This window comes from Cupressus sempervirens, chromosome 5 (assembly GCF_028749045.1).
Source record: "Cupressus sempervirens isolate cs-2001-9-10 chromosome 5, ASM2874904v1, whole genome shotgun sequence".
Lineage (NCBI taxonomy): Eukaryota > Viridiplantae > Streptophyta > Pinopsida > Cupressales > Cupressaceae > Cupressus > Cupressus sempervirens.
In genome coordinates, this window is record NC_143122.1 from 237919327 (window position 1) to 237929816 (window position 10490).

Here is a 10490-nt window from a genome sequence, read left to right on the forward strand (position 1 = left end):
CCCACTCCCTCTCCTACCGCCTACTATCTCTCTCTCAAGTTCTCTCTCTTCCTCTCTACTCTCTCTCTCTCTCTCTCTCCCCCCATCCCTTACTCTCACTCTCTCTCTCCCATCCCCTACTCTCTCTCTCTCACACCCCCATCCTGTACAAGCTCTCTCTGCCACCTCCTACTCTCTCTCAAACTCTCACACTCTCTCCCATCCCCTACTCTATCTCTCTTATAAATAAATACACATTCCCATTCCCCCCTCTCTCTCTCTCGTGGTCCCTCTCCCACTGCCTACTCTCTCCCACCCCCTACTCTATCTCTCTTACACACTTCCATTCCACCTCTCTCTCCCTCCCACTCCCTCTCCCACTGCCTACTCTCTCTCTCTCTCTCTCTCTCTCTCTCTCTCTCTCTCGCTCTCTCTCGCTCTCTCCCTCTCTCTCCCATCCCTCTGCCATTTCCTACTCTCTCTATCTCTCTCTCCCCTCTCTCATTCCCTACTCTCTCTCTTTCACACACACACACCCATCCCCCTCTCTCCTCTCCCATCCCCTACTTTTTCTCTCACTCACTCTCCCTCTCCCACTCCCTCTCCCACCACCTACTCACTCTCACTTTCACTCTCACTCTCTCTCTCCCCCTCTCTACTCTCTCTCTCCTACCCCCTACTCTCTCTTACATTTTCACACTCTCTCCTATCCCTTACTCTCTCTCTATTTCTCTCTTACACACTTTTCTATCCCCCATCTCTCTTCCTCTCCCACTCCCTCTCCCATCACCTACTCTCTCTTCCATCCCCTACTCTCTCTCGAGCTACTCTATCTTCCCCCTCTCCCATTCCATACTCTCTCTCTTTCACACACATGCACTCCCATTCTCCTCTCTCTCGCTCTTCCTCTCCCACTCCGTCTCCCACTACCTACTCTCAATCTCTCTCTCCCAACCTGTACTCTCTCTCACACTTCTCCTCTCTCCCATCTCCTACTGTCAATCTCTCTCCCCCATCTTGCACTCTCTCTTAGCCACCCCTACTCTCTCTCACACCTACTCTCTCTCACATCATGTACTCTCTCTACCACCCCTACTCTCTCACACTTCCTCTCTCTCCCATCCCCTACTGTCAATCTCTCTCCCCTATCTTGCACTCTCTCTTTGCCACCCCTACTCTCTCTCGCATCTTGTACTCTCTCTGCCACCCCTACTCTCTCTCACATCCTGTACTCTCTCTACCACCCCTACTCTCTCTCGCATCCTGTACTCTCTCTGCCACCCCTACTCTCTCACACTTCTCTCTCCCATCCTATACTCTCTTTGCCACCTTTACTCCTCACTTTCTCTCTCCCATCTTGTACTCTCTTCCCTCTCCCATCCCCTACTTTCTCTCTATCTTTCTCACACATAGCTATTCCATTGCCCCTGTCCGCCCCCCCTCCCCCACCCCACCTAGTTTTGTTTTGTAATTTAGGTGTTGATAGTGTGTGCACCCTATAGTGCGTACACACTATAACATGCATGCGCTACTAGGAACACAAAGTTAAATAGCGCGTGCACGCTATAGCGTGTGCGCGCTATAGGGCACATGCGCTATTGAAAGCTTTGCATTAAACCCAAGCCTAAGGCTTGGTTTTGCCTTGGAGATCCAACCCATAGTTTTGGAGTTTATAAACAGGTCTGAGATGTGTTTTCCAGCAAACATACCAAAAATGATTGCTTTTTCTTGTGTGCTCCCCTTCAAGACTCCTCGTGGTTGGGTATCAATAAGATCAAGTTACATAGCATTATAGGTCTCTGTGTTAACTATCTAACCATATGATTTATTTTTAATTTGAACTATTTCAAACCTTTCATCTATAATTTATTTTGAATGTATGTTCATTTTTTGTCAAAAACCACCATGTACTAATTGGGCTATAGATTTTAGCTCATTCATCAAATTTTGCAACAACTTAGTTTTTTAGAAACTAGACTCCATTCTACACACTTTGAAATAAAAAAGTTTTGATTTTAGATTAGTTTTCAATTATTTCTAGGGGGAGCACACAGATATTTCACGTTTTTTGGGATATGTCTAGTTAAAAAGTTTATTTTAAAAAAATACACATTATAAAATTACCCAAAAACTCTGGGATAAACTACATAGTGTTAAGTAACTTTTGACCAGAGCGATTAAAAAATTTCAAAAAAAAAAGTTAAAATTTTACGGGGGCCACACTTTGTACTATGTTATATTTTTTGGGAATAAATAGTACCACTTTTTGTGGCCCCCTTTTTTGAGGACCTAAAACTAAACCATTTTGAAAAAAAATTAGTAGTTTAGAAACTAGATTCAAAGGACTACGACTTTTGTTTTTGTCATATCTTAAAATTTTGAGCGTAACTATCTTCAAATTCTTGTTGAAGTTCAATATTTGCAAATTTCATGAAAAAGGTGTCCACTTATACCCCCCTTTTGGCACCACAACTTGGTGCACTTACCCTCCTATATAAATATCAAATCAAAAAGTTGCCCACCTAATAATATGTGGTTCCCAAGAGAAGTATAAGACCATGTAAGTTTAAACTATTTCCTGCTTATCAAGCTTAAACTAGTTATAAACATAAACAATTAACCAATCAAATTTGATTAATTTTTTTTTACCAACGTATACATTTTAATTTTAATTAAAACTATTTTACAAAATTATCTTTAATTTAGTTAATTCACTTGTATGCTTTCTTCCCCTAATTTTAATATATTAAACAACCAATATTGATTTGGCTTATGTTTTCTTCTGTGTGTGTGTGTGTGTGTGTGTGTGTGTGTGTGAGAGAGAGAGAGAGAGAGAGAGAGAGAGAGAGAGAGAGAGAGAGATTTTCTATTTGAAAATATTATTTTTCACTTATTTTAAATATTTTATATTAATTTTATATTAAATTAGTTTAAAGACAAGATGATTCAAAAGTTACCTTTATTTAAATATTTAAACATAATAATTGGAACAATAAATTAAAATAATTAATTCATCAATTAGTAAATATGATTCAAATCCTGAAGTTGAACCATTAATATATTGATGAAATCAGATTAATATTAAAATTCCATTATGTTTAATTATGATTTTGCAAGATCAATATTGATTGAAATCTGATTCTAATATGTTATGGTGTCAATTTAAATTATGAACTTTGTAGGTAATTATGTCAATAATACTATAATTAATATTTTTAACTAACTCATTTTTACTAGCACAATCAAAGATTTGAAAAACAAATCTAAAATACAATCATATTAATTTTGAAACATACATAAAAAGTAAAATAAGGACAAATAAATACAAAATACATTAGCCTCCATAAAATTGTTGAATGGATGTTTCTTCATATTCTTCTTTCTTAGAACAGGAAATCTCTCCAATCAAGCAAACCCCATTTCAACTATTGAACACAAAATTTTGGTGTTGGCTAATCCCCTAACAAAATGTATCAAAGACAAAAAAAAAAATTTAAAATGTCAAACATTATTCGATCACAGAAATATACAGATCATGGAGATCATGAATTTTGTTTAAAAACTCTTTATTTTTTGAAATTTAGTCAAATAGTGCAATTTACACGGAGGATAGCCGCGTCCCAAAACTTTAGTGGTGTCAAACGGGTTTCAGTTTTATTGAACAGTCCTGAAAAAAAAAATTCTGTAAACAGCTTAAATAACAGCTGGACGGGACGGCGTCGATGAAATCCATGTACTCTGGATGAATCAGCACCGTAGAATGTGAAGAGTCCCAACTAAGAAAAAGTCCAGATGCCACTGTGATCCAGTGTGCCCTTTGAAAACTAAAGGAACTACTCAACAAAGAATTTGCTGAAAGAGACTCAAAAATTACTGTCTTGCAGTACAAGCTCTCTGAAATGACAAGTATAGAACTAAAGCTGAAATTTATAGTACGGATCCAGATATCTACATACAGGATGAGAATCTGATTTGAACAGGAAAAGATTTGAGATTGGGACAGCAAGTCACCGTAACATAACAGTTGAGCTGAAAGATGGATGCGATATTGAATCCAGAAATGAACCATACTCATCTGTGAAAGTCGTAAGATTTGAGAGGGGCAAAGGTCTTTCAGGAATAGGGGGAATCGGGGCATCACCTTCAAGCATCTTCAACACCTCGCTCATACTCGGTCTGAATGCAACCATTACATGCGCACACAGAATCCCCACAAGCACAAACCTCTCCATGATCTCCATTGCCCCGTCTTGAACAATTCTCGGATCTATGACCTGCAAAGCTTTGCCCGCTTTTACCAGCCTCCATGCCCAATCGGTGATGAGATAATCAGATGGGGGTTCTGCTGAAGTATGCAGAGCCTTTCTGCCGCTCATAATCTCAAGCAAAACAACCCCAAAACTGTAAACATCGCTCTTGTCGGTGAGCTGACCATACAGAGCATATTCAGGGGCGAGGTAGCCATGGGTGCCGGCGATTCTCGTTGTCATCTGAGATTGCCCCTGAGTCGTAATCCGTGCAAGCCCAAAATCAGCAACACAAGCATTCATGTCGTCATCCAGCAGAATGTTAGTGGCCTTGATGTCTCGGTGATAAATTGCAGGCTGAACGCCATGATGAAGGTAACACAATCCTTTAGCTGTACCAATGGCGATGTTCTTCCTCTGTTCCCAATTCAGGGGCGCCCTGTTTTTCTCCCCGTTTTCGAAAATATGCTCATCCAGGCTCCCATTAATCATGTAATCATAAATAAGAAACTGCTGCTGCCCTTCCATGTCGTCGCTAGAAACACAAAACCCCCTCAAAATCACCAAATTCCGGTGCCTGATCCTGTCAATGATCTCCACCTCGTTTATGAAATCAGAATCCCCTTCCCCGTTAAGGGCCTTCATTCTCTTCACAGCAATCAGACGGCCGTCTGGAAGAACTCCCTTATAAACCGTCCCGAATCCGCCCTGTCCGATGACATTTTTAGGGCTGAAATTATGTGTCGCCTCCTTGATCGACCTTAAGCTGAACCAGACGGCACCCATATTAGGCTTCACGGCGCTCCTCAAAAAGCTTCGATTAAGCCTCACAAAACGCCTGTGCTTAGCGTTTCCCTTCCTCTTCTCCCACAAAAAGTACCCGAGGCCTAAACCAGTGAGCCCCAGAAAACCCACCGCGGCGCCCATCGAAACAAAAATCAGAACCCTACGTTTGGAATTCGAACCCTCGTCGGCAAATTGCACGCGGAGAACACAAGAAGCCGTGGCTTTGTTCTTCGGCCCGAATTCATTCACCACGCCGGCAGCATACAAACACAAGAAATAGTAACATTTCAGACTCGTTGCCGCCGTGATATTACTGATTTTCCCCGCAATTTGGCTCAGAACATCTTGTCCGCCATTAAAGCACGCAGCGCAAGCAGAGTATGATGAAAGATCCCTCTTGCAGGCCGTGTCAACAGAAGTAACCCCCACTTTCTCTTCCCAATCCTCTACCGTCTCTATGCCGTCGCACAGGGTCGGGCCAGAGACGAATTCGGATGCATTGTAGAAAGAGGTCTGGGTCAAATTTGGGGGAAACCCCATTGAAGTGAGCTTCAGCTGAAATTTCTCAACGCATGCAGAGGCAGAGGCATAATCCGGCAATTCGAAAAGGGATTTCTCTTTCAAATACTGGGCAAGCCCCACGCCAAACACGGTTCTGAGCGATGTACGGCAATTATCAACGTTACCACCAGTCTGAAGAGCTCGGCAGAAGGTTTTATTCCAGGACCATTCTGTTACATAATCAAGATTTACTGGACATTCAGCATTAGCCATGCCCAGATACAGTAACCACCATATTATGAGTACAATCTTCATCATTTTTTTCTTGCAGACCTTTACACTGAAAAACCAGATTTACAGAATGGGTATTGCTTCGAATCTATAGCAGAACATAACAATAGCGTCTACGACCGAAGCTCTTCAGAGTTCTTTCGTTTTAAGTGGAGAGAAAACGAGTACAATTTGATTGGGTTTCACTCTATCATATAGAGCCTGCACCTTTTTTGTCTAGGAAAACAAATTTTATGGTTGATTTGCTTCGTTGGCCGCGTCATGGCGGAAGGCGGCTTCTCTTTCTAGAAAATTGAAATGGCACGTGCGGGACAATTCTCACGGATTAACATGTTGTGGGAGCTCTGGGATAACGTGTATTAGGTCAATACTTTAGAAGTCTCTATGCCTGGGCGGTCCACCTTGACAGGTATAAAGCATGTCCCTCATAAAAATCTCCCACGTCACCCAAAAGGAGGGGATGGTAGCCAAATTCATGTGCACATCATATTAAGTGGGAGGTGGGGCAGATATTTTACTATTAGAAAACAAGATGTTCTAACTCTAGACAACAATAATATTTGATTGTTGGGCGAGTGGTGGAGGCATTCTTTTGGTTAAAAAACCAACAATTTTTTATACAAGTACAAATATAATTCTTATTTCTTTCTTTCTACTAATTATGGGTGGGAAACCTCATAGTTCAAATAATTGGTAAGTTTGTGCGGCTTTGGGCTTGTTCCATATAGTTGTAAGGTTCAAGTCTTATCGACTATGGTTATCTATAGGTTGCATTGTTTGAGAGTGTGGAGTAAACCTTTGGGACTAGTCTCGCCCTAGGTTGCCTCCTTCATCACCCCAAAGCTTGACAAACATGTAAGTCAAAGGCAAGGTGTGGTGGGGTTGTAGGGATATCCCATTGTTTTAAAATAAAGAATTATGAGTTGAGTGAGTCCACTTAACATGTGTTTGAATTATTTCAGCATTTTGAAACATTCATTTTTGGCTCTTTATCCTTGATAAATAATTTAAGGAGTAATTATTTGAGAAATATTGAGATCTAGTTTACAACTTACAAAGAATATGCTTGCATCATAATCATATAGCCCATTTATACTAGATCCCAAAATCATGGGTCTCAAAGCTAGTAATTCGTCTTCAAGAAAGCAAAAAGAAGGTTTACCAATAATTTTTGAATGGTTAAACATTGATAAATTAGAGTGTGTATTCTCTCATGCACATTGGGCTTAGTTGACTGGAGAGATTATTGGACTAAAGGTATTCTTAATAGAGTTTTTCTCTAATTAGCATGGCAACAAAAAAACAACAGGTTATACTTGAATGTATAGTTGACCCCTATATTTGTCATTAGGTTCAGATCAATCAACTAACATAAGATGTTTACAAAGTCCATAACACCTTGCACATGCACCTGTAGCTAAAAATTGCATTTTAATGCTTTAGACGATTCCACTTGATGAGGCATACACAATTACAAGGTGTAGATAATGCTACATGACTGACAAATTATTTAGTTCATAGCCTTGCTTGAGAATTGTTCCCTAATTTGTGATATTGAATCATAAACAACATGCATTATATGAAATAAACCTAACCTACCCTTACTCTAACAAGAACAAAGGTTATTTTGATGGAAGATGATTAATTTGTTATCAATGTCAATTAGTGCATATTCCATTGACCAATAAAGAGGAAGAAGCCAATGTTGACAAAGTATCCATAGAACTTGATTTAATCTTGACATACAAGCGATATATTATATTTCATGCAACATATGTAATTAAATGAAATTCCAATTACCCATATTCAATAAAGGGAAGAAAAATATTACAAATTATTTTTAATGGATTAGAAGTTGTCATACTTACATCTAACCTTGATTACAAGTATGTCAGCAAATGTGGCAACAATAAATACCTTAAATTATAACTGCAATTGGGTTCTTTGAATCACTATAAACTACCATGGAGCATACATAACCTTTGCTTGAAGATGTGCATTACAAATCCTTCCAACATTATGCAATTAGCATTCCTCCATTTCTAGCTCACAATTTTAGCCGTTGATACCTTATAATGTGATTAGAGCACATAAATTATAAGAAAAAAGGTTCAACTACCAATCTTTTTATGAAGAATGAATTTGTATTCATAACGTATAATCAAAGAACATTATGTCCTAATTGTAAACAACAATGGTGGTAGAATTTTTATCCAACTTCAAATCTAAATTCTAATTTAGATTTTCTTTCTTTTACTAATTGAGAGTAATATAATCCTATTTTGATTTTTTTTTAAAACTAAGGTGTAAATATGATTGAATAAAGAGTTGCCACTTTAGAAACATTGAGATCTAGAGCTCACAAATAATATGACTACATCATAATCATGTAATTAAATAATTTCGGGTTGTGAGATTATGGATCCACAATCCTAGAATATTTCATACATGCAAAGCCAAGGAAATTTTCAATGAAAAGGGGAAAAGATGATCATCCATGGATTGAAAATGGTTAAAGCTCAATGATCAAGAGTTGATAGTCTCTCCTACACTTTGAGTTTGGCTTAAAATTGGGAGAGTATTCCTATAAGTTGTATTTTGAACCAACTGAAATTTAGCATGACATCAACAATCATCAACTATACTCAAATAGACACTTGACCCCTATATTTTTCATTAGGTCAAGATCAGTTGGCACTATAAGACTTCTTGTTGATAGCACATTACACATGAATTTATATAAAAATAATAATATTTGGAACTTACAAATGACTCCATTAATATTAGATACACAATGGTAAGGTGCAAACATGCCAATAATGTGGATTGATGCATATTTTATTGGCCAAGAATATTATAACCAATAAAGAGGAAGGAGCCAGAATTGTTGAAGTATCCATAGATCTATATCATTTTTTTAATATTTACAAACCATAGATTATATTCTACAAAACATACTACCTTTTTTTAAATATCCATAATGGAATCTTCATAACTCAAAGGAAAAAATATCACAATTTATATTTAATGCATTATAAGTTGCAACACTTGCATCTAACCTTAGTTAAAACATGCCAACAAGCTTGATGAGATAAAATAGCTTATTATGACTACAATACTTCTTTGAATCACTACAAACTACTAGAGGCAAACCATTCCTTGAAGATATCAATTAAAATCCTTCCTACACTATGTAATAAATACATTTATTTCTTGCTCAAACTAGTAGTTGAAGCCAAGATTAATTATTAATGTGTTATGATTAATTATGATTATTATTATTTATTAAGTGGGAAGCCAAGCTTAATTATTAATGTGTTGTGATTAATTATGATTATTATTATATAATAAGCGTGAGTATATTTGAACCGAAGAACTCTTCGATAAGAGGCTCACAATTTATTGTTGTGTTGTGGGCTCAAACTAGTAGTTCTCAACACCTTATGGTATGTTTAGAGCATAATAATTCCAAAACATTGGATCAACAACCAAACCTTTTTTTATGTATAATCAACTCGTATTTATAATTTAAAATGACATATAAATTCTTATGGAAATTTGGAGAGGAAACAAAACTCATGTATGTGACATGCATCAATCACCTAAATTTATGAAGACTTCAAAAATGAATAGAAAATATCCACACAACCAAGTTCAGGAAAGAGCTCCAATGACACCATTTATGTTAGTGTGGTTGCCCCTTGTACTTATAAGTAGATCTCCATTTAACACATTTTTTAAAGTATCTGTTTCTTAACATGATGAATCACATTGGCATGACACAACCTTCAAGCCAATGTGAAATGCTTTTGACTCAATGCAATGAATCAGTGAGGTCACAAATGGGAGACATCATCTCCATTTAACAAAGTCAGTTCTCAAAAATATGAGCACATTGGATCAATGAAAGCACAAGCCCATAATCACAATAGCCTGGTGGGGGTTGAACCTTTGTGACCAGAACAACATCGCTACTACTTAACCAACACACTAAGTGGTGAACCCTGATGTCCATTTCAAATTATACTCTTTAATTTTAATAAATATATTTCTTATGGTAAGGGAAAATTGGTATTTGTAGAGTCATATACAACATTAGGTTAACGTGAAAGTAGTGGGAGTGGGTAAAATGCATCTTTAAGGCTTTTTTGATGTAATGGACATTAATATGAAATTTGAAACTTTTGGTGCCAAGTGAGATCATAAGGCTTGAAGGTCCTAAGAAGCAAGACAAGAGAGGATAGTGGAAGGAATTATATCTAGAATGAGCACACACAGGAATGAGAAAAGGGGTGTTGTGGGGATCAAGGGTCTAGGTGAAATTGGGATTTTGGGAGGGATTCAAAGGTACAAGATTTGCCTTGAAGTATAAGATATAGAGAGATTATATGACCCTATGATAAAGTTCCACTAAGGAATAGGGATTAGTACATATATGGAATCACAATGAAGTGGGTACTTGGTACCTAAGGAGGTGAGAGAGGCTCAACCTTATATATCAATTTTTAAATGGAAATATAAATAAGGATGGGACAAAGAACAGGATGGGCAAGTGAATTGGGTGTGGAGGTAAAGGAATCAATAGGAACTAGGGTGCATAGAGAATTCAAGCATGAGGTGTAGAACAATTCAAGCCCCAAGACTATTCATAAGGCCACAATATATGAGAAGAATATAATCCTCCCA

At 37.8% G+C, this 10490-nt stretch overlaps 1 pseudogene across 1 annotated transcript; it reads right to left on the reverse strand.

Annotated features, from left to right (window-relative positions):
- Positions 1 to 3528: 3528 nt before the first annotated feature.
- LOC149555400 (putative receptor-like protein kinase At1g11050 pseudogene) lies at positions 3529 to 6044 on the reverse strand (annotated as a pseudogene). The gene has a single exon (XR_016364480.1). The product of XR_016364480.1 is annotated as a putative receptor-like protein kinase At1g11050 pseudogene (transcript).
- Between the last annotated feature and the right edge of the window lie 4446 nt (positions 6045 to 10490).